Below are 25,614 nucleotides of genomic sequence, written 5' to 3'. Positions count from 1 at the left end.
CCTCACTAAGTTGCCAAGAGTCTCGCTAATTTGCTGAGGCTGGCCTTGAACCTGCAATCCTCCTGTCTGACTCCGAAGTGAGTTTCTGTATTGAAACTGACTAGTACATCGCCCGGGTTGTAACTGGTCCCGTTCAGTCGTAGCCACAGGGAGGAAGGAAGCATCGATACAACAATGGGATGAGCTCTGTTCTACTCGCTCCATCATTTCTCCTCAGAACAGTCCTGAGGGACTTGTATTATTATGTCCATTTGACGACGCAGAATACAATAATCATTGACTCTTTGCCATGTGCCAAGATCTGAGCTAAACTCTTCCATACGTTGTCTTTTTTTTTTTTTTTTTTTTTTTGTGGTACTGGAGGTGGAGCCCAGGGGCTCTTCTACCTCCGGGCTATACTCCCAGACCTATTTTATATTTTATTTGGAAACAGGGTCTCACTAAGATGCTGAGAGTCTCATTAAGTAGCTGAGGCTGGCTTTGAACCTGTGCGATCCTCCTGCCTCAGCCTCCCAACCGCGGGGATTACAAGTGCGCCACCACGCCCAGCCTGCATACGTTGTCTTCTTTAAGCGAAGACAGGTGCTGTTAACATCATCTCATCATCAAAGACATCGAGGCCTAGAAGGTATAAATGCCCAAGGTCATACAGCCGCCAAAGGACAATCGTGAGCTAGCCGCAGTGGCGCACACCTGTGATCTCAGCACTTATGAGGCTGAGACAGAAGGATCACAGGTCCTCCTGCGAGGGAGGAAATTCCCTGCTGAGGGAGACTCATCAACCTAGCAAGACCTTGCTTCAAAACAAAAAAAGAAAAAGGGCTAGGGGTGTAGCTCGAAGAATGCCCTGGGTTCCGTCTCCGGTACCACACACACACACACACACACACACACACACACACACACACACACAGGACAGTAATAGCTCCAATGTAAGTCTGTGTAAACCTAGGTTAGCCTGTCCCAAAAGCTTCAACACTGTCCATGGGACTGAATCAAAGTTGGGGTCTTGTTAGGACGGACTTCAGTTTGCCCGCAGAGCCAAGTACCGATTGAATGAAGGTAGTGGTACACACGAGTCTTTGCTCGCACCTGAGTCTGAGTGCCATGATTAGATGGAAAAGAGCAAACTTTGGGAGAGGGACAGATTAAAATGTTTTTTTTAAGCTGAGCATGATGCCACACGCTTGTAATCCCAGCATTCAGGAGGCTGAGACAGGAGGATCGCGGTTTGAGGACAGCCTCAGCTACTTAGTGAGGCCTTTTACAACTCAGTGAGACCCTGTTTCAAAATAAAAAATAGAAAATAAGGCTAGGGGTGTAGCTTGGACGTAGAATGCCCCTGAGTTCCATCCTCAGCACCACAAAAAAAGTCTTTTAAAAATAATTTAAATTTAAAAAGGTCTTCAAGCCAGGCGGGTGTGGTGGTGCACCCTTACAATCCCCATGCTTGGGAGGCAGAGACAGGAGGGTCGCGCGGGTTCGAAGCCAGCCGTGCTGTTTCCAAATAAAAAAATATAAAAATAGGTCTGGGAGTATAGCCTGGAGAAGGGTTTCCAAGAACCCAGTACCACAAAAAAAAAAAAAAATCATTTAAATCAAAATAAAGTCTCTGGGACCTGAAGAAATTATTTACAAACATGCAATGACTATTTGTTGCGTGTCAGTCAGTGCAAGGAATGCGAGACTGTGGGATCTGAATTTCTGCCTTTACCCTGCTTCCCTCCTGATCAAGGGAAACAGATGATCATAGAGCTAATTATAAAGCAATGGATCAAAGAACTGAAGGAGTCAGTTAATTGCAGAGAACAATTAATTTGGCCAAAAAGGGGTGGTGTGGGGAAAGCTTCATGTGGAAGATGACATTGGCAGTGGTCCTGGAAGGACAAAGGCGGAAGATCTGAAAGCCTTCTATCGTCTCCTTTTTCTTTGCACCAGTGTTTTTCTAAAAGGTGGGATTAAATAGCAAACTCCATAATAATGTAATATAGTTAGTGGGATAATATATTGACTATTTTCAAAGATTAGGTTCTTTGAGTGGAATTGAAGCAACGTCTATCCTTACTAAACATTAAAATGGGCTAGCATTGCGCCGGGCGTGGTGGCGCACGCTTGTAATCCCTGCGCTTGGGAGGTGGAGACAGGAGGATGGCGCAGGTTCGAAGCCAGCCGCGCTGGCGTAAGAGACCCTGTTTCAAAAATATAAAATAGGTCTGGGAGTGTAGCCCGGAGGAAGAAGGGCTTCCAGGAACCCCAGTACCACCAAAAAAAAAAAAAAAAAAAAAAAATGGGCTAGCATTTTCCTAGTCTGCACGTGTTCAGATATCTACGGAGAGAGTCAGAAAATGGAGTCCATGTGCCGTGCTTCCGAGGTTGGGGCCCTGGAGTTGTGCAATCATCCCACAAGGGCCCCAAGTCCCCGGAGTGCCCGAATGGCCTACTCTCAGCTCTCTCGAGGTACTAGCAGAACTAAGACACTGGCAGCTAGGTCGTCTATCCATCTCTTCTCGATCGGAGATTTTAGTCTATAGCCAGAGTCCCACCTTTATAAAAAAGCAATACCAGGTTTTCTGGAAGAGATTTCTTTTTTAGATAGTCCTAACTGAAGACATCCTATCTTGTGTCCATAAGTACATTCATGATTGGTAGCCTACCAATTGGTTGTTGGTTCAGTTTCTACATTCTAATCCTGTTTAAAGAGGCCAAGGAGACATCTCCTGCCCGTGGACTCAACTCGCTCGCAGTGAGAAGGTGCATACTATCTAGTCTTTGCAGAAACCCAGCGCAGAGCTCTGGTTCTGTTTTGTCTGGTTCTTTGTTCAAGTCCCCAGATGTTTATCGATGAACTGTATGCCCTTCACTCAAGATCTGGCTCAAATGTCCCTTCCTCATGAAGCCTTTCTGAATTCCTAGTGAAAAGCCAACCTCCGAGAACCCGGTTGACTCTCTGAGCGTGCCCACAGTAGTTGGTGTGCTGGCGGCCACATATCACTTACGAGGTGATACACAGGTGTTCAGCTTCTCCTCACCGTTGCAGCCCCCAGAACACCCAGCGGGGTTCCTGTCTTACAAATAGTTGATGCCACAGTTACTTAGAATGCTTGGCCTTGGGTAGAGTAACATTGAGGTATGTGTACCAGGTCCCTTTGGAAAAGAAATATTGCTTTTTAAAAAAAAATTTTAGGATGAAGTAGATTATATATTATAAACAGTCATTGCAATTATTATTAATAAACATCATTAAAATAGTAGGAACCATGCCGGGCGTGGTGGCGCACGCTTGTAATCCCCGCTCTTGGGAGGCGGAGACAAGAGGATCGAAGAGACCCTGTTTCCAAATAAAAAATAAATAAAAAATAGGTCTGGGAGTGTAGTCCGGAGGTAGAAAGACTTCCAGGAACCCCAGTACCAAAAAAAAAAAAAAAAAAAAATAGTAGGAACCAGTACAATTCCTTCCTCTGCTTACTTTTGCTGGTGGAGTGGGAAGGCTTGATCAACGGACTGGTCTTTTCCATCTTTGATATCTACGATTCTTTGAAATTTTATGTAGACAAGCGCAAGCTAATGTACATTGGAGGGAACAATTGAAACAGCTCATCCTCACTGATGGGCTCTGAATTACTCTACTTGTAAGTGCTCAGGAAAAAGATCTCGGCTTCATTGTGGAATGCTCAATGGAGACATCTGCTCGCCGTGCGGCAGCAGTCACGAGAATGAATGAGATATAATGGGCCGTATTAACTTCGAGAAGGGAATAAAGAAGAATGCGGAAAATAATATAGTGCACATAATTTGGCATTGAATATTTCCGTAATTACAATAAAACATTTTAATGATATGCATTGATGTTATGACTTCACCTTAAGAATCAGAATTCGCCTTCAAGTCCTCTAATTTCAGAGAAAACAAAGCAGAAATACAAAAAGATCCAGAGAAAAACAACGGGCAGCCTCAGAGATAGGCAGGGGAGTGGCCTGGAACAAGAAACTGAAAAGGCAAGGACATTTTAATTTGGGTAAAGGGAAAAAAATGGCCGGGTATAAATTTATTTAAAATTAATGAAAGTTTCAGAAAATTGCTAGAGCTAGCTTTTGATTATCCTGGGTAATGGAGGTCAGAGATCGGCAGGATAATTGAAATCCCTGATAATCCTCAACCCTCATCTCCCAGCCATTAGTTGGAGCATCCTGTCCTGTGGAAAGTTTTCGCAAATGAATGCAGCTCAGGGTTTGCAAACTCAGCTGCTCACCAGAAAGGTGTCCTGGGGTATTGAGATGCCACGGAATTTGCACAAAATTTGTCCTGGGTTCTATTTTTTCTTAATTTTTAAATTTTTATTTTTTTTTATTTTTGGTGGTACTGGAGGTGGAACCCAGAGGCTTTCTACCTCCGGGCTATACTCCCAGACCCATTTTCTATTTTATTTGGAAACAGGGTCTCACTAAGTGGCTGAGAGCCTCACTAAGTAGCTGAGGCTGGCTTCGAACCTGCTGTCTCAGCCTCCCAAGCGCGGGGATTACAAGCGTGCGCCACCACGCCCGGCTTGTCCTGGGTTCTAGAGCCTGCTGTCTCTTCATCTGTACGGCCTCGGGGAATACGCTTGAGTAACTTTGATGACCCCGTTTCCACTTCTGTAAAATGAAGATAATACTTGTTGCCACAGGTTTTTGGAAGAACTAACCGAGCCGACTGGAAGCAGGTGGTGGTGTTGAGCGCGGGCTGTTCCGAGGATCCGCTTTCCACTGGGGTACACCAGCCTCGGGAGCCGGCAAGGCACTCGGCATCTGGGGCTCACACCCCACTCCCCTTCTCCCCAGCCTCCTACCTCTTGGCAGAAGACTTCAGAAAGGAAATACGACCTTTCCTTTATCCTCAGCGCTTCTGCTCCCTTGTTCCTATAAAACCTTAAAATCAGTCGGCGCCCATCTTTGTTATGCCTGATCATCATGACACCATCTCACAGGGTCTTCATGAGGGCGCGCGGAGTGCGCGACCTCAGCTGCCAACATGCAGACACCGAGGCTTGCTGAACACACAGCAAGCCGGGCATGGAGTCCCAGCACTTGCAAGGCTGAGACAGGAGGACGGCAGGTTCGAGGTTATTCTCAGCAACAGAAAGAGCCTCTCAGCAACCTAGTGAGACCCTGTTTCAAATTTAAAACATTTAAGCCGGGCGTGGTGGCTCACGCTTGTAATCCCCGCGCTTGGGAGGCGGAGACAGGAGGATCGCACAGGTTCCAAGCCAGCCTCAGCTACTTACTGAGGCTCTCAGCAACTTAGAGAGACCCTGTTTCCAAATAAAATATAAAATAGGTCTGGGAGCATAGCCTGGAGGTAGAAAGCCTCTGGGTTCCACCCCTAGTACCACCAAAAAAAAAAAAAAATTTTATTAAAATTTAATTTAAAAAAAGGGCTGGGGCTGTAGCTCAGAGGTAGAACAACTCTGAGTTCAATTTCCAGACATACACACACACACACACACACACACACACACACACACACACACACTCAGTAATAGCAGAGTAAAGAGTCAAACCTATGTTGTCTTGCCTTGGGTTGATTTCCAACTTTTGGAGCATACTTATTCCTCCCCTGGGAAGTGACGGGCCTTTCCCTGTTCCCTGGGAACTCCCAGTGTCTCCTTGGCCCCAGCGCAGGACTCACTGCCCCGGAGGAGGCTGTCCTGGACACCTTCCCCGGCAAGGGTTGTTCTGTTGTTCCAGCACCTTGCGTTATGGCTGCTAGCGTATCATTATGTTAATAGTAGTAGAAACACTTGTACCAAGTCAATTAAGAGTCAGTGATTTAGTTGAACAAGTTAGTTAAAGCAAAAACCATACAGATTGATGGAATCACTCTTAAAACATCCTCCAGGTTTTGGTTTGTTTTGGGTACTGAGAATTGAACCCAGGGATGTTCTACCTCCAAGCTAACCCTATTTTATTTTAGAACAGGGCCTCACTAAGTTGTTAAGGGTCTTGCTAAGTTGCTGAGGCCAGCCTGAAACATGCAAGCTTCCTGTCTCAGTCTCCCAGGTACTGGGATTACAGAAGGGGTGTGTGTGTGTGTGTGTGTGTGTGTGTGTGTGTGTCACTAGGAACTGAGCCCAGGGGCGTTCTACCTCTGAGCTACACTCCCAGCTCTATCTATTTTACTTTTAAAGTCTCTCTACATTGTTGAGACTCTTGCTAAGTTTCCAAGACTGTCCTTGAACCTGCGACCCTCCTGTCCAGCCTCCCCAGTACTGGGATTCCAGGCGGACAGCACCATGTCCAGCTTTCTCCCTCAGGTTTTTGATGTTGGGCCATGGCCTCCTTGTCAGAGTTGGGGCCTCTCCTGAGAACTCTGTGTCCCATTGCTTGTAGAAGCCCCACCTTTGAGGCGTTCTCAATCTCTTTTTATTTTATTATTTGCCTTGGTCTTGGTTCTTTAAAGTGGAGCAATTTTGGTACTCCTGCATGTTACCGATTCTATCAAAACCTGTCCCATCACCACTGGGGGTATGTAATCTGTATGTTGATGCCATTCTGGTTCAGACCCAGAGCTCTGCTCTGTGAGCATCGCCAATGAATAAGCTCCTTGCATCTGAAAAGACAGACAGACAGAAGGAAGGAAAGAAAGAAAGAAGAACAAGATCTCCAAGACTTTTGTGAGGCAATCAGATTTTTCCAGATCTAATGATATTTTACAGTTACCTCTCCCATGCTAAGTTGACAGCACATTTTTTAATAGTGTAGTGTGTGTGTGTGTGTGTGTGTGTGTGTGTGTGTGTGTGTGTGTGTTGAACCAATGGGCATACTATTTCCAAGCTATACCCTCAGCCCTATTTCATTTTATTTTTGAAATGAGGTCTTGCTAAGTTGCTATGAGTCTCACTAAGTTGCTGAGGCTGGCTTCGAACCTGTGACCCTCCTATCCCAAGTACTGGGAATTCCAGGCCAGTCTGTTCCATACATTGAACTTAGATCTTATAGAAATTATTTCTATTTTGCATCTATATTTCATTACTTTAAGAAAGTTTAGCCAGGCATGGTGGTACACGCTTGTAATTCGTGAGGCTGAGACCGGAGGATCGCAGCTCGCAGACAGCCTTAGCTACTTAGTGGGGCCCTCTGCAACTCAGTGAGACCTGGTATCAAAATAAAGAATAAAAAATAGGGCAGGGGCACCCGGTATCAAAATAAAGAATAAAAAATAGGGCAGGGGCTATAGCTCGGAGGTCTCATGCCCCTGGGTTCCATCCCCAGACCCCCCCCACACACACACACAAAAAAAAAAGTTTAATTAAGCCATGTAATTACAATAATAGGAAGAACTGGCCTAATAGGTCTGGGAATAAATACATTGACTTCTTTAAAACATTTTCTTTTTTATTTTTAGTACTGAGGTTGGAACCCAGGGCCATTCTACCTCCAAGCTGCACCCCTAACCCCTTTTATTTTTTGGTTTGAAACAGGGTCCTGCTAAGTTGCCAAGGCTGGTCTCAAACTTGTGATCTTCCCATTTCAGCCTCCCAAGTACTCCAAGTACTGGGATTATAGGGGTGTACCACCGTGCCCAGCACGCGTGGACTCGTAGTGAACAGACAGCTCCAGCAAAGCGTAGTAGCCCAGGGAAGCCGGCTACTAGCAGCAGTGGCTCAGTATGTCCTGGCCTCGCGTGTGTACCTGGAAAGAGGGAACAGAGACCACAAGGAATTGGCCACTCGAGAGAGCGCAGCATGCTCTAGCTTTGATCTCTCTAGTTAGTCCCAAGGCCGACCATACTGATGGACAGAGCGGGCCCTCGAGCAACATTGATTAAGTAACCGGCTCACGGACCACCCTGCTGCACACCCTCTGGCGGGCCACTCGGGCCGGGTGTCCTGAGTCCTAGTTCCCACAGAGATCCTCCGTCCAAAAGTGGCTGGAGCTAGAGACCGAGCTGGCAGAAGCGTTTCTCATCTTGCTGCAAGATTAGGTGATTATGTCATTAAATAGTTAAAAACACCAGGCAGCGCCAAAGAAGTGGGTTTTGTGTAATATGTAATTAACCTGGGTAACTCACTAGCATAAAATAACAGCGAGGCAGCAGGCCCAATAACATTTTATAAAGGATTAGATGTGTTCTTACACGAGGGAAAATCTGCGCTTACAGCCACGGCCTCTGACTGCAGAAACCTCTCTGGTGATTATGTTCAGGGTCAGCCAGGTCAAGAAAAAAAAAATTCCCCTCACCGATGTACCTTAGCAGCATCGAGTTTATTATACGCTTCCTGTGTCAAAGTAAAGCCTCGGATTTCACGTCAGTAGAAGAAAGATGTCAGGTGTAAGGGATATCAGACTTGACAAAGGCATTTTGTGGTGGGTGAACGGTTTGGAAAACGGGCGTAGAGAGCCGGGTACAGTGGTACACACCTAGAATCCCAGAGACTCAGCTGAGGCTGGAGGATCACAGGTTGAGGCCAGTCTGAACAACTTAGTGGGACCCTGTCTTAAAAAAATAATAAATAGCCGGGCGTGGTGGCGCACACTTGTCATCCCAGCATTCGGGAGGCTAGACCAGAGGATCATGGTTCGCAGACAGCCTCAGCTCCTTAGTGAGGCCCTCTGCAACTCAGTGAGACCCTGTTTCAAGATAAAGAATAAAAGATAGGACAGGGGATGTAGCTCGGAGGTCAAATGCCCCTGGGTTCCATCCCCAGCCCCCCCCAAAGATAATAATAATAATAATAATAATAATAATAATAATAATAATAATGGGTTGGGATGATGTCGCTCAGTGATAAAGTGCCCCTGGGTTTAATCCTTTGCATCATAGAAAGCACTTGTAATCCCATTTGGGAGGCTGAGACAGGTAGATCACAGGTTTGAGGGCAGCCTCCACAATTTAGGGAAACCCTGTTCTGAAATAAAATGTAAAGCAGAGCTAGGATGTAGCTTCTATGTAGAATGCCAGAATGTCCCTGGATTCAATCTCCAGAGAAGAGAGGGAGGGAGAGAGGGAAGGAAGGAAGGAAGGGAGAAAGGAAGGGAGGAAGGAAGGAAGGAAGGGAGGGAGGAAGGAAAGAAATTAGGGTGAGATGTTCGTTATGGTAGGTGTGCTCTCTTGCCCAAATGAAAGCAGGAAAGTGCAGCCATCCTTATATACTCAGCAGATGGAATTTCCATAAATTTTACTGAGTAAGCAGCATCGAAGGTTAAAGGCTTGCGCCATCACAGGAGCAGTCTCATGAAGTCCCCACCCCGGGACGCTGGGCCAGGCCCCGCTACGCATTCTGGAGGCACCTGTTGCTGTGGAGAAGGAAGGACCAAGGTAGTGCTGCGCTGGGCCCTCGCTGGGCTCCAGATGCCGCGCAAAATATTTAACAGGTGTCTGCATAGCCCTCTGAATGTAAGTTGCCATCGTTTTTTTTTTTTTAAGTCTGCTTACTTTATGTGTCACTGTGAAAAAAAAAAAATCCCTACCAATTAAATTGTATGTTATACTTATATCGACATTAGAATTTTTTTTTTTTTTTGGCACTAGGAATTGAACACAGGGATGTTCTACTTCAAGCCACACCTCCAGCCCTTTCTATTTTGAAACAGGGTCATGCTAAGTTGCCGAGGTTGGCCTCGAATTTATGAGCCTCTTGTCTCAGCCTCCCAAGTACTGGGATTACAGGCATGAGCTACCATCCCTGGTTAATATTAGAATGCTTAATAACTTGATTTCAGAGCTATTAAAATGTGAAAACCTACACATCTCGGGATCAGTGAGATATGGTAACTCATTTAATTCTCCCAATAGCCCTTAAGCGGATTGAATTCAGAACTTACCCAAAATGCTCACTCTTTTTGTTTTGTTTTGTTTTTTGCGGGTCTGGGGATGGAACCCAGGGGCATCCAACCTCCGAGCGACACCCCCTGCCCTATTTTTTTATTCTTTATATTGAAACCGGGTCTCACTGAGTTGCGGAGGGTTTAAGTAGCTGAGGCTGTCCGCTAACCGCGATCCTCCTGTCTCAGCCTCCCGAATGCTGGAATCACAAGCATGCGTCACCACGCCCGGCTAAGATTTTTTTTTTTTTTTTTAAGGAAAAATCTAAACCAGCATGCCAAAGACTTGCTATTTTTCTAAGTTTTTATTGCTTTTTAAGTCAGGCATTTATGGGGAACTTTATGATGGTCTAGAACTGAGCTTTTTCTCTCCTTCAGTACCGGGGCTTGAACTCAGAGCCTTCTGCATACCAGGCAGATGCTCTGCCACTGAGCATATCCCCAAACTCCCAAAATGCTGAGATTTTAAAATAAATAAATTAAGCCAGGCGTGGTGGCACACGCTTGTAATCCCAGCATTTGGGAGGCTGAGACAGGAGGATCGCGGTTCACTGCCAGCTTCAGCTACTTAGTGAGGCCCTCTGCAACTCAGTGAGACCCGGTTTCAAAATAAAGAATAAAAAATTGGGCAGGGGGTGTAGCTCGGAGGTCGAATGCCTCTGGGTTCCATCCCCAGTACTGCAAATAAATAAAATAAAATAAAATAAAATAAAATAATAAAAATATATAAATTAAAACATTGTATCCTAATAAGAGCATTTGCCTTTGAGCCTGCCTCCCAGAGAACTTTTCTGAGAGGAAACCTTAGCGACACAGGAGCCCTGGCTTTCTGAGGCTGTCTGCTGTCCTGTCTGGTGATACCTCTCCCCACAGGCATCTCTGGAAGGGGATGCTCCTGCAGCTCGGCGCAACTTCCCTGAGCTCTCCTTTCATTTATCCACAGGTCTAGCTCTGGCCTGTGGACAGATGCACCGCTGTGTGCCTCTCCCGTGTAGAAGACAGGTGCCAGGGTCTCCTTCCCTTTTCTGACGTCTTTTCATGACGTCTTTTCTGCAGACGCCATGCTAAAATGCACCTCATCTGGTCTGCATCTTTAAAGAGGGCTCCAGCAGAATAGAGAACTCGCACCCCCTTTGCTGTGGGGATCACACTTCTGTGGTGGAGCCCGAGAGAGTGCATTTGATTTTCCAGCACCTCACACGCAAGTGTCCGCTCGGCTCCTGGCTCCCTCCCTTACTCTCCTCCCTCCTTTTTCCTGGACTTTTGTAATTTATATGTTGAATTTAAGTTGTTTATGCTTTCATCCATTTATTTATTTATTTATTTATTTATTTATTTATTTATTTTTTGCAGTACTAGGGATGGGACCCAGGGGCATTCTACCTCCAAGCATCACCCCAGTCCTATTTTTTTTTTTTTGAAACAGGGTCTCATTGAGATGCAAAGGGCCTCACTAAGTAGCTGAGGCTGTCTCAGCCTCCCAAATGCTGGGATTACAAGTGTGCGCCACCACGCCTGGCTTGTTTTTATTACTTTTGAAATTTTTTTTTTAGAATTGGCATTTTGAGAGGTTTTTTTTTTGTTTTGTTTTGTTTTTGTTTTTGTTTTTGCATTTGGTGCTAGGATGGAACCCAAAGGCATTCTATCTCCAGCCTACACATCCAGCCCATTTATTTCTTATTTAGAAACAGGGTTTCACTAGGTTACTGAGATCCTCCCTAAGTTGCTGAGGCTGGCTTTGAAACTGTGATCCTCCTGTCTCAGCCTCCCAAGTATTGTAATTATAAGCATGTGCCACCAACCCTGGCTCGGTAGCATTTTCTCTCAATTTTTCTTCTTTTCTTTTTTCCTTTTCTTTTCTCTTCATGGGGTGGGGAGCAGAGACAGGTGGTGGGGATTGAACCTATGGGCGTTCTACCTCTAAGCTATACTCCAAGATCTATTTTATATTTATTTTCTAAACAGGATCTTGATAAGTTGCTGAGGCTCATCTCAAACTTGCAATCCTCTTGTCTCAACCTCCCAAGTACTAGGGTGACAGGCATACACCGTCATGGCCAGCATTTCTCCCAATTCTTAATGCCCTCCAATAAGATTTTCTTTTCTTTTTCTTCTTTCCTGCCAGCAATTTGATTTTCAGCCTTGTGGTAAGACACCTTAAAGTCAATGGGTCATTGCTTATTTTAATCACCTATCAAATGAGATTCTTATGAAATGTTTTCTATAATTTTAACCAAGTAGCTGCTTTCTAAGTTGAACAGGACAGGTCCAAAGACAGTGCCCCTTGGGCGGTCATAAGAAGTCTTAATTTGGCTACTCGTCCACCAGTCTGCCACTAGTCTGCCATCCCCTGAACCTCTCTGACTTGTCTACACCATGTGCTTTACAAATGCCAGCCCATTTAAACGGTGCAAAAGCTTCCCACACCAGGCACATTTGTTCTTGTTTACATTTAGGCAAACTGGACCTTAGATGTGGGGAGGGTGTCTTGACCTAGATAACCCTGTCTGTTAAAAGCAGAACCAGGATTTGCACTGGAGTTTCGGTGTCCTTTATCATACCATGGCTGAGTCCATTGTGAATAACCCCGCTGAAATACAGAGATAGTTATTTTTGTCTTATTTTGATGTATGTGTGTGTGGTTGGGGGTTACTGGGGACTGAATCCAGGGGTGTTCTACCTTGAGCTACACCCCAGCCCTTTTTATTTATTTTTATTTTTTTTATTATTTATTTATTTATTTATTTATTTATTTTTGGTGGTACTGGGATTCCTGGAAGCCCTTCTACCTCCGGGCTACACTCCCAGACCTATTTTTATATTTTTATTTGGAAACAGGGTCTCCTAAGCCAGCGCACGCGGCTGGCTTCGAACCTGCGCGATCCTCCTGTCTCTGCCTCCCAAGCGCGGGGATTACAAGCGTGCGCCACCACGCCCAGCTTATTTTTTGTTTTCAAACAGAGTCTCGCTAAGTTGCTGAGAGTTTCACTAAGTTGCTGAACCTCTGAGTCTCCTGCCTTCGCCTCCCGAGTGTTGGGATTATATGTGCACCACCATATCCAGCTAAAAGATGGTTTTTACCTTATTTTCCCAAACTATAGGAGAGGATCTGACCCCACGGATCCAAACGTCATCATAGAGATGCACTTTCCTCCTAGTGGACAGCTTGTTTCTCTTGAAGGACAGGGCCCACTCTTGACCTTCCAGAGACCTGGCATCTCTTAGACACAAAGCTAGCATTTGAAAAAGATTCTTTCCTGGACAGTCTGGGCAGTGGCGCAGTAGCTGGGTCTCTAAGGCCAGGCCCACAGAACACAGAGACTTTAAGAAGTGGCAGGAAGCTGATGACCTGGACTCTTGGTAATAAAATCACACACACACACACACACACACACACACACACACACACACCAAAATTGGCATCTGGCTTGTTGGTAGACAGGAAAAGATGTGACAGAGACAGGATTTGTGAGGGGCAGCAGCCCAAGGTGAGATGTCTTCCACCCAGGAAATATTAACTGCGGTGTGTCCTTCCCACTAAAGGGACTGATTTAGATGGATCCCTTCATCTTCGAGGAGGAATCTTTAGACTATTGAAAAGGAATACAAACCAGGCACCCTTCCTTCATCAGTTTTTTATGATTCTCAGATGTCATTATTAACAGTGATGCCAGGCACATGCAATCCCAGGGCTTGGGAGGCTAAGACAGGATCGTAGGTTTGAGGACAGCCTCAGGAACTTAGTGAGACCCTGTTTCAAAATAAAAAGGGCTGAGCCGGGCGTGGTGGCGCACGCTTGTAATCCCCACGCTTGGGAGGCTGAGACAGGAGGATGGCACGGGTTCGAAGCCAGACTCAGCTACTCAGTGAGGCTTTCAGCAACTTAGTGAGCTGTTTCCAAATAAAATATAAAAAATGTCTGGGAGTATAGTTCAGAGGTAGAAAGCCTCTGGGTTCCACCCCCAGTTCCACCAACAAAAATAAAAAATAAAAAATAAATGAAAAGCCGGGCGTGGTGGCACACACTTGTAATCCCAGCATTTGGGAGGCTGAGACCGGAGGATCGCGGTTCGCGGACAGCCTCAGCTATTTAGTGAGTCCCTCCGCAACTTAGTGAGACCCTGTTTCAAAATAAAGAATAAAAAATTGGGCAGGGGGTGTAGCTTGGAGGTCAAATGCCTCTGGGTTCCATCTCCAAACCCGCAATAAATAAATAAATAAATAAATAAATAAATAGGGCTGAGGGTGTAGCTCAGAGGTAGAATGCCCCTGAGTTCAGTTGCCAGTATCACACACACACACACACACACACACACACACACACACACACGATCGTTTGAAATTAAACAGTGTACACCATATGCATCCAGCAAGGACGTAGAATGTTGGCTTATTCAGAGTCAGGTCAGTGTGTGCAGCAAAAGACAGTGAGCGCAAAGAGGCTGCCTGTTGCTTCCCCAGCGAATGTTCCGTCCTTCCTACCCACCCGCTGCACAAGCAGAAGCCTTTCCTCCATGAGGAAGTTCACAGGCCGCCTTTCTTCCTCAGCAAAGTCACTTAATATAAATGAACTCACCAATTGATTGAGGTAAACCCCGACATGCTGATTTAGTCTTTTGAAATGCTAACGGCACAGTGAAGAATTAAGGAATTCGCTGAAATTTTAGCTTACCATTTTTTTTCCCTGAAAAGGAACTGCTCAACTCAAAATTAATTGCTAAGGGAAATGGTTTTACATTATTCCCCATAAGCCTACCGTGGGGACCGAAGGACTGTGGGTAGGGGCACTGCAGACAAGGAATCCGTGTGCTGGGGCGCTGTTATCACGGTGCATAATTCTCAGCAGCTCCCAAGGGCCTTCTCCTGACATCCATTCCAAGGAAAACAATGGACAACCATTCATTCCCAGGTTTATCTGTTTCCAGGAGCCTCTGAGTGCCATTGTGAGGATTAGAGGGCTAGACCCTTCTTATCCCCTCATGATTATTCATAAGCTCCTAAAGATGATTGGATTGAGCGATGCAAAGATAAATTTTAGGCTCTATGTATCTATTGATTGATTGATTGATTGATTCATCCATCTGACACACGTTTGTCAGATACCTCCCGCATGCCGTGTTCTCTGCCAGCCTCTAATAGGCATCAAAATGATTAAGATTTGCCTGGTGTGGTGGTGTTTGCTTGTAATCCTGAGACGAGAGGGTCACAGGTTCAAGAGCAGTCTCAGCAGGTAGTGAGATTCTCATCAACCTAGCAAGACCCTGTTTCAAACTAGAAATAAATTCTAAAAAAATAGTGCAGCTTAGCCGGGCGTGGTGGGCGTGGTGGCGCACGCTTGTAATCCCCGTGCTTGGGAGGCAGAGACAGGAGGATCGCGCTGGTTCGAAGCCAGCCGCGCTGGCTTAAGAGACCCTGTTTCCAATTTTAAAAAGTGTAAAAGAGGTCTGGGAGTGTAGCCCGGAGGTAGAAGGGCTTCCAGGAAGCCCAGTACCAAAACAAACAAACAAAAAATAGTGCAGCTTAGAGGTACAGTGCCCCTGGATTCAATCACTAGCACCACACCCCCCCCCCCCACACACACACAGATTTAACCCCCACCCTCAAGGAGCTAATAATTTAGTAGGGGAGTTAGCCGTGTATACAGATAACAGCAATACAAAGAAGAATATGACAGATGCTTTAAAAAGGTCCAGACCAAATCCTGCAGGAGGCTCGCATCTAGTCAGAAGAGCAGAGGATGCATCACAGAGATGGTGTTTTGGGCTTCAGGGATGGAGTGGTACAGGATCTCAGCCCAGGAAATGGGGGAAGCCACCAGTCACGCCCAGGAAAGAGTCTAAAACCTCTGGCGGCCGCAAGAGGAGCAGGCAGAGCCCCGTGGTCAGCGCACTGAACGCATGTGTGAGTGTGGAGAGGAGAGGACAGGAGAGGGGAGGGGAGGGCAGGAGAGGGGAGGGTGTGAGGGTAAGCAGAGGTTAAAGGTTGACCGCTTGGTTTCTTGGGCACTGGAGAGCCCTCAAGAGTTCTTGAGCAGGAAAGTGACATAGCAGATCCCTAGTCAAGGACTGGAATTCAGGTGATGACAGTGGACACAGAAAGGAGAGGCTGAGCTTCCGCAACACAGGAGAGGTGGACTTGGGGGGATCTGGGAACAGATCGAAGGGGGGCAGGGAGAGGCTGGCACCGGCCAGGGGGCTGGGGAAATGGCCCTGAGCGAGGGGGGCAGGATTCAGAGTAATCCTTTTAAAAGGCAAATCAGATCCCACGGCTTTCCTGCTTAATACCATCCAAATGGCCTCCACTACGTTTAGAACAAAGTCCCAGCTCCTTCCCGTGGGCTGGCCAAAGCCTAGCTTTTCTCTGACCCCGTCCCTAGCACACTCTGCCTCAGCTTCAGCCACGCTGGCCTTTTCGGTCCCTCAGCTGCACCGGTTCAGCTCTGCCAAGGGCCTTTGCATGTGCTGTCCCCTCCGTCCAGAACGCTCTGCCGCTCATCTTCACAGGGCTGGCCTTTCTTCCCACTAGGGTCTCAGCCTGAATGTTACCTCTTCAGAGAGGCCTTTCCTAACCCACCAACTATCATGACCTGTCCACAGCTACTCTCTTTTTTTCCCTTTTTTTCTGGTGCTGGGGATTGGACCCAGGGGCATCCTACCTGGGAGCCACACCCCCACCCTATTTTATTTTTTATTTTGAAGCAGGGTCTGTTTCAGATTCCCCTGTCTCAGTCTCGCAGGCACTAGGATTACAGATGTGGGCCACCATGCCTAGCTCTCAACTAACTCTTAATTTGTTCAAGGTCTGATTATTTACTTGTTGGATTCTTGAGCCCCTCATCTCTTCCTGTTTTCATGATACTTAGGAGTATTTTAAAATTGGTTACCTCGTGTATGACAAAGCTAGACAAGTGGGGGTCACTGTCTGAGAGAGGACCTAGCAGGGTAAGTTATTACTGTTTGAAACCTGTAACCTCGGGCAAACGTCTGGGTCTCAATGTCCTCATCTGCAAGATGAGAAAATATTACTTGTCTTCTATATCCCAGAGTTGGTGTGTGTGGTGTGTGTGCGCGCTACTAGGGATTAAACCCAGGAGCATTCTACCCATGAGCTAGACCCTCAACCCTATTTTTCTTTTAAAACCAAGTCTCAATAGGTTGTCCAGCGTCTTACTACATTCCTGGGGCTAGCCTCGAACCTGCGATCCTGCTGTCTAGCCTCCTAAGTACTGGGATTACAGCCATGCCTAGCCCATCTCAGAGTTGTTTCAAGGCTCAAACTAGTCCTATGAAAGACTTTTGGAAAACATAAACTTCTATATGATTGCAAGGTACTATTAACATTGCCTTCGTTAAAAAAAAAAAATGAGACTCTAGGCTGAAACAAGAGGATACTGGTTCGCAGACAGCTTCAGCTACTTAATGAGGCCCTTTGCAACTCAGTGAGATCCTGTTTCAAAATAAAGAGTAAAAAATAGGGCTGGGGGTAGAGCTCAGAGGTAGAAGGTAAAATGTTCCATCCCCAGTACTGAAAAACAAAAAGCAAAAAATAAAATAAAACCCTCTACCCTTTCTAGAACTAAAACAGTTGTGCTCGATTTGAAAGTTGCCTAAATTAAATCCACGTGCCTGCCTTTATTCTTCAATTGAAACAGTTCTCAATCCACATCCTTATTCTTTGGTCTCTATACTTGACCTCTGGCTTAAGTAAAATTGATGTCCAATAGGGTAACCACTATTTACATGTAGCCACTTAATTTTATTTCATTTAATTTTTTATTTTTTTGTGTGTGGTGGTACTGAGGATGGAACCCAGGGGCCTTCTACCTCTGGGCTACACTCCCAGACCTATTTTTATATTTTTTATTTGGAAACAGGGTCTCTTAAGCCAGATGAGGCTGGCTTCGAACCTGCACGATCCTCCTGTCTCCGCCTCCCAAGCGCGGGGATTACAAGCGTGCGCCACCACACCCGGCTAGCCACTTAATTTTAAAATAATTAAAATGGAATGTAACTTAAAAATTAGTTTCCTAGACACACTACCTTCGTTTTGTGTACTCAGTAGCTCTAGGAGGCCAGCAGTTACCCTACTGAACCGTACACAGAGAAAACATTTCATCTGTGCAGAAAGGATTTTTTGGACAACATTGTTGTTGATTTTCTTGAATTCCATTTTCCACGTTTTCTCCTGACCCCATAGCTATAAGAGCAAGCTAGTTGTCGGTCAGTTAATAACTCAACGTACTTAGCCGGGCGTGGTGGCGCACGCTTGTAATCCCCGCGCTTGGGAGGCTGAGACAGGAGGATTGCGCAAGTTCGAAGCCAGCCTCAGCTACTTGGTGAGGCTCTCAGCAAGTGACCTCACCTGTTTCCAAATAAAGTATAAGATGGGTCTGGGAGTATAGACCGGAAGTAGAAAGCCTCTGGGTTCCACCCCCAGTACCACCACCAAAAAAAAAAACAAAACTCAACATACTTGCCAATGACTAAAACATAAAATACCAAGAGTGGCTGAGTAGCCAGACATGGTAGCGCACGCTTGTGATCCCAGCATTTGGGAGGCTGAGGCAGGAGGATCGTGATTAGTGGCCAGCCTCAGCTACTTAGTGAGGCCCTCCACAACTTAGTGAGATCCTGTTTCAAATAAAGAATAAAAATGTAGGGCTGGGGGTGTAGCTCGTAGGTAGAATGCTCCTTGGTTCCATCCCCTGTACTGCAAAAAAATAAAAATAAAAAAGAGTTGCTGAGGACTAGGTATGGTGGTGTGCCTAAGATCTCAGTACTTGAGAGGCTGAGACAGGAGGATTGCTGGTTCTAGGCCAGCCTTGGCAGCTCAGCGAGACTCTGTTTTGAAATATAAATAGATGAGCCGGGCGCGGTGGCGCACACTTGTCATCCCAGCATTCGGGAGGCTGAGACAGGAGGATCGCGGTTCAAGGACAGCCTCGGCTACTTAGTGAGGCCCTCTGCAACTCAGTGAGATCCTGTTTCAAAGTAAAAAATAAAAATTAGGGCAGGGGGTGTAGCTCAAAGGTAGAATGCCCCTGGGCTCCAACCCCAGTACCTAAAAAAAAAAAAAAGAAAGAAAGAAAGAAATATAAATATTAAAAAAAGGGCCTGGGAGCTGAGCATGGTGGCGGTACACTTGTAATCCCAGCATTCGGGAGGCTGAGACAGGAGGATCACGGTTCACGGCCAGCCTCAGTTACGTAGTGAAGCCCTTTGCCACTCCATAAGACCCTGTTTCAAAATAAAGAATAAAAATAGGGCTGGAGGTGTAGCTCGGAGGTAGAATGTCCCTGGGTTCCCTCCCCAGTACTGTAAAAAGGGGTCTGGGGTGTAGCTCAAAAGTAGAATGCCCCTGGGTTCAATTCCCAGTACCCAAATGAGTGAATGAATGAATGAATGAATGAAGAAATAGGAAGGAAGAAAGGAAGGAAGGCAAGAAGGAAGGGAGGGAGGGAAAGGAAGGAAGGAAGGAAGGAAGGAAGGAAGGAAGGAAGAAAGAAAGAAAGAAAGAAAGAAAGAAAGAAAGAAAGAAAGAAAGAAAGAAAGAAAAGAAAAGAAAAGAATCAAGAGTTGAAAGGATGCCAGCCATGGTCTGTTCCAACTTCCTCATTGAGTATGTGAGGAAATTTAAACCTAACGAGGTGAGGTCACTTGCTCAGGGCACCGCCAGTGCTGATTTCTCAGTGTGACTAGACTGAGCCTGGCTTCCATTCCTCCTATGGGTCACCGCTGACACTGGCCGTCTCAGGAGGAACTTGCCCAAGACAGGACAGAACGTGCGAGCTGCTGGCTCTTGTCAGTGGTGCTGGTGAGCTGTATTGTGTGAAAGCAAAGGTGCGCTGGAGGTTGGGCTCCTCCATTGCCTCTGTGAAGGGACAAGTGCCATGGAAGGCCGGCTGCTAGCCAGGCACATCTGTAATCCCAGAATTTGGGAGGCTGAAACAGGAGGATGGCAAGTTCCAGGCCAGCCTCAGCTACTTAGGTAGGTCCCTCAGCAATTTAGTGAGACCCTGCTTCAAAAATAAAAATATAACAAACATAACCAGGTGTGGTGGTGCACGCTTGTAATCCCAGTACTTGGGAGGCTGAGACAGGAGAATCACAGGTTCAAGGCCAGCCTCAGCAAGTTGTGAGGCCCTCTGCAACTTAGTGAGACTCTGTCTCAAAATAAAGAATAAAAAATAGGAGCTGGGCGTGGTGATGCACGCTTGTAATCTCAGCATTTTGGGGGCTGAGACAGAAGGATCACGGTTCGCGGACATCCTCCGCTACTTAAGTGAGGCTCTTTGCAATTCAGCGAAACCCTGTTTCAAAATAAAGAATAAAAAAATAGGGCTGGGGGTATAGCTCAGAGGTAGAATTCCCCTGGGTTCCATCCCCAGTACTGCCAAAAAAAAAAAAAAAATAGGGCTGGGGGTGTAGCTTGGAGGTAGAATGCCTCTGGGTTCAATATCCAGTACTGCAAAGAATATATTTTATATATGTAAATTATATATAAATTATATATCATGTCTATATATAAATTATATATTCTATTTTATAATTTATAAAATATACAAAATTTAAATTATAAATATATCTCCATCATATATACTTATACATATAAATATATATATGAAAGGTTGGGGGTGTAGCTTCGGTAGAATGCCCCTAAATTCAATCCCTAGTATGAGGAAGGAGGAGGAGGAGGAGGGGGAGAAAGAAAGGGAGAAGTGGGAGAGAGGAAGGGAGGAGGGGGAGAGAGGAAGGGAGGAGGGGGAGGGAGAAAGGGAGGAGGGGGAGGGAGAGAGGGAGGAGGAGGAGGGAGCGAGCTGCTTAGGGAACTAGAGTATTCAGCGATTCCAAGTTCAGATCCATTCCCCAGGCTCCGCTGGTCCCCTGGGCTGGCCTTGCTTCCTCTTTACACACTCATTTCAGTCACAGAATAGTGGATCTTTGAGCAAGCTCTTAGGGACTTTGGAATGAGGATTGCTGTGCCCAGGGATTACATGTAACATGGGTGTAAAATGTTCTTGTACTTGCTCTTATACATGGTAGGTGCCTGTTAGATTGCTAATTCTTTTCCCTCCAGACCCACCACGTCCACCGCACCCTCTCAGCAGCCGCCAGCTCTTTCCTAGACAACCAACATAACCCTGGCAAGTGCCAGAGCTGCCAACTACGATTTTCTAAAATTCTGATCCTTTTGATTAATTTTCATTGAAAGGCCATAATCAAATGACCAGTGTGTTGATAGTTATAAAGGTATGTTTTTTATTTTTTATTTTATTTTATTTTGTTTTATAAATTTGACCTCCAAGCTACACCCCCTGCCCTATTTTTTTAATTCTTTATTTTGAAACAGGGACTCACTGAGTTGCAGAGGGCCTCACTAAGTAGCTGAGGCTGGCTTTGAACCTGTGGATCCTCCTGTCTCCGCTTCCCAAGCACGGGGATTACAAGCGCGCACCACCACGCCCGACAAAGGTTTGTTTTATAAATGTACCAGCAAGAAGACATTTAGTGGGCCTGGCCTGGTGACACATGCCTGTAATCCCAGTACTTGGGTAGTTGAAATAGGAAGACTGCAGGTTCAAGATCAGCCTCAGCAACTTAGCAAGCAAGATTCTTAGCAATTTCATAAAGCCCTGTTTCAAAGTAAAAAAATAAAATAAAGTAGGGTTGGGGGTGTAGCTCAGAGGCATAATGCCCAGAGGTTCAATCCCTAGAACCAGGAAAAAGAAAAGAAGACAGCATCAAAGTCAAAGGACCTGATTGGTATCAAATCATGTCTAGAGATAACAGGACACAATATCTGAAGTAGCAAACATGCCAGAAACGCCTCTATGTGGCCGCTCCATCCCTCCAGCACGTGAAAGGGATGTTGGGCCTGAGAGAGAAAGGTTATCCAGGTACTGGAGAATGAAACTGAGCGTAGACACAGCTGAGTCCTGGTTCTGTGGTGCCTGAAGCTTCTTCAGTTTGGGGAGCCCTCCTGAGGCAAAGAACAGTGATTTGTTTAGATGCAGGGCCTTGCGAGGAGCCCACGGGAGTGGCAGATCCTGGAATGAAGTTCCTCTGGCTTTGGCTTTTGTGTTTGGGCCTGGGACAGTTTCTTCCACCGAGGGCTGGGGCGGAAGCTGGGATTCTAGGGGAAGGTAAGAGAGAAGGATGCAGATGCGGGAGGCAGTTGCAGCAGGCACCTCTTATTACCTCATCTTGTATGGAGGCTGGGGAAAAAAGGATAAATCGGTCCCTGTGGGAATTAGAGTCAGGGTAGTTGGGAAACCTAAGAGTAGGCTAAGAACCTCTTCTAAAGTTGGGAAAGGGCTCTAGCCCAGTGCTGATTTTATCTGTTTGCAGTTTTATTTTTCTTAAGAAAGGGATATTATATTCTTTTTTTTTTTTTTTTTTTTTGCAGTACTGGGGATGGAACCCAGGGGCATTCTACCTCCGAGCTACACCCTCAACCCTACTTTTTAGTCTTTATTATGAAACAGGATCTCACTGAGTTGCAGAGGGCCTCACTGAGTAGCTGAGGCTGTCCTCGACCTGCGATCCTCCTGTTTCAGCCTCCCAAATGCTGGGGTCACAAGTGTGCCCGGCTCTTTTTTCTTCTCTTGTTTTCTACCATCTCTTTTGTGGTGATGGATCATGGACACACACGACTTCACCAAGTGGATTTTTAAAAAATTTTTTGAGGCACAGGGATTGAACCCAGGGGCATTCTACCTCTGAGATACACCCCAACCCCTCCTGTCTTGGCCTCCTAAGGACCTGGATTATAGCATGCATCCCCATGTCTGACTTACCAATTAGATTTCACAAACCCGCTGGTTTTGGTAAAGCTTTCCTACAAGGATAAATTCACAGACTGTACAGAATTTAGGAAATTAAGCGAAGCTTTACAGAAAAGAGTGTTTTCCTTTTTTTTAAACTCTCCTTAATAAGAGATTGTTGCTTCTACAGCAATCGTCAGCTCATCAGTCAGTTTAGGAGGAAAATTTTACTCCGGCCTGCTTTTCAGAATCATAGATAACTCCAAAATATTCGAATTGAGTTGACATTTCACGCATACTTAATATATGACTAAGGGAATTTAGGAGGGAAAGACAAAATGGAGCCCATTCATTATCTCTGGGTCAAGTGAGAGCAAGAAGAAAATATTTCACGAGGAGGGGAGGGAGGGAGGGAGAGAGAGAGAGAGAGAGAGAGAGAGAGAGAGAGAGAAGCAGCACAACAATTAATGGTTCAAAGTCAATATTTTTTTTTTCTTTTGGTGGTACTGGGGTTCCTGGAAGCCCTTCTACCTCCAGGCTATACTCCCAGACCTATTTTTACATTTTTATTTGGAAACAGGGTCTCCTAAGCCAGCGCGCGCGGCTGGCTTTGAACCTGCATAATCCTCCTGTCTCTGCCTTCCAAGTGCGGGGATTACAAGCGTGCGCCACCACGCCCGGCCAAAGTCAATATTTTTTTAAGTGTCCAATTTGGCATGTAACTCAGTGAGAATAAAGCCTTACTCTGTGGAAGGAAAACCTATGGGGAAAATAATGAGACCATGCAAAATGAAAGCAGTAGTGTTCCTGCACAGTGAAGTCAAAAGCCGCTCTTATCACGCCAGGATCGGAGCCTGCCTTGAGGCAAGGCTGGTGCTGGGGCCTCTGTGGCCAGGATTGGAGCTAGCTGAGGGGTGAGGCCAGTGCTGGGGCCAGTGAGGCTGGGATTGGGGCCTGCCATGAGGCAAGGCTGGTGCTGGAGCCAGCGAGGCCGGGATCAGAGTCCTCTGGGTGGCCAGGCCAGTGCCAGGGCCTTCAAGAGTGGGATCAGAACTTGCAATGCGGCATGCACAGAGAAATATCACAGAAAATAAAAAACCAGATGCTTTCCCTAATATGCAAAAACTAGGAAGAAATAGGTAATAGGAGGAGATCTAGTTGAAGAAAGGGCCCTATAGAGGAGCAATTAAGGTGACCAATCAGAGGGGATGGGATGGGAGAGGATGGAATCTCTTTAAAACTCATGATGTACGTAAACAAATGTATCAAAGTTAATCACCAATCAAGCTTGGCATCTAGAGAGGGGGAGGGAATGGGACGGGGATTGGATGAGGGCTAATTGGATGATGTGTGCTTGTATATCCTCTCAAGTCTTGTATTCCATTTCTGATGTATGACTATAATGCATATATATATACATACATACATACATACATACATACATGAAGAAATCCGCTCTTATCCCAGGAACCCCACACCCCACTCATCCCAATCTCAGGACCCCCCCCCATCCCCTTATCTGCTTGGAAGGGGTATATGCTGGCCACCCGGCAGGGCAGATCTGACTGCCTTTCTGCTCAACCACTGGCGATCTGTTTAAAATTTAAAGTTCCCCTGCAGTTCTAAGTATCACACACTTTCTACATGTATGCCACTGTGTGTGTGTGTGTGTGTGTGTGTGTGTATGTGTGTGTAACACAGCATTAGCAAATGCATTCAACTGCACTCTCCCTGATAAAGGGCTGAGTGCTCCTTTCTTACGGAAGCCTTTGCATATCAAGCTTTAGATTTGCTAGCAATTCCACCTCTGAGCCAAAGCCTTATTTCTTTAGAAATGTCCAAACTAATCCACCCTCCCCGTGACAGCTTATGCCCATAATTCCAGAGTTTGGGAGGCTGAGACAGGAGGCTCATAGGTTCAAGGCCAGGCAAGACCCTGTTTCCAAAGAAAAAGTCAAAAGGGGTGAAGGGTGAAGGTAGGATGCCCCTGGGTTCACCTCCCAGCAAGAAGATGAAGATGGAGAAGGAGAAGGAGAGGAAAGGAAGGAAGGGCCAAGCTATCCTCTTATCCTCATGAAAAGTCCTCATCTTGCTTCTTTTCCCAGGAGGGTTTTATGGTAGGCTGGGAATGCCAAAGAACAAAGTCCTTTGGTCAGATCATCTCCTAAGAGATTTAATTCCACATTCTTCAGAGGCCTTAGAACCTAACACAGCAAATTCTTCCCAACAAATGTCATTTTTTGGAAGTGGGGAAGGGGGCATAGGAAGGGTCAGAAGCCGGGGATGGTAGCGCACACCTGTAACCCCAGTACCTGGGAGGCTCAGACAAGAGGATGGCAGGTTTGTGGCCAGCCTCAGCTACTTAGTGAGGCCCTCTGCAAATTAGCGAGACCTTGTTTCAAAATTTAAAAATAAAAAAGGGGTGGGGGTGTAGCTGGGTGTGGTGGCGCACGCTTGTGATCCCCATACTTGGGAGGGGGAGACAAGAGGATCACGCAGGTTCAAAGCCAACCTCACTGGCTTATGACACCCTGTTTCCAAATAAAATATAAAATAGGTCTGAGAATGATATGTCTAATGGAGCCCATGGCTCGAGAACTCCGGCTGGAGCTCAGCTGGCTTCAGCAGGCATTTTTGGCTTCCTCTCTGTATGTCAGCTCCTGTGTTCAACAGGATGTCTGGGCTGGAGATGCTGGTTTGAGAGCCATCTGCTCAAAGCAGCAACTGAAACTGCAAAATCACCTAGAAAGAGCACACAGAATGAACTCTGGACATCCTTGCTATTCCATGAAAAGGTAGAAGAAACAGCCAAGGAAAAAGTGAGAAACGGGAGAAGTAGCAGGGCGGTGTCTACGGATGCCATGGGGGAGTGAGCTTCAAGAACCACTGGCCATCGGGAAGGCTAGTCCACGGAGAGGCCGGGCAGGCGCCGCTCCCCTGGAGTCGATCACCTGACGCCCTCTGACATTGGGGGCAGCCGTTTCTGTAAAGTGGAACAGGAGGAAGTTTGCATTACCATCTCCTGAGGTGGTTCACATTCTTATACCTGTG

Source organism: Muscardinus avellanarius, assembly GCF_963383645.1.
Source record: "Muscardinus avellanarius genome assembly, chromosome: 3".
In the NCBI taxonomy this organism is placed as follows: Eukaryota; Metazoa; Chordata; class Mammalia; order Rodentia; family Gliridae; genus Muscardinus; species Muscardinus avellanarius.
This window is presented reverse-complemented; position numbering follows the sequence as displayed.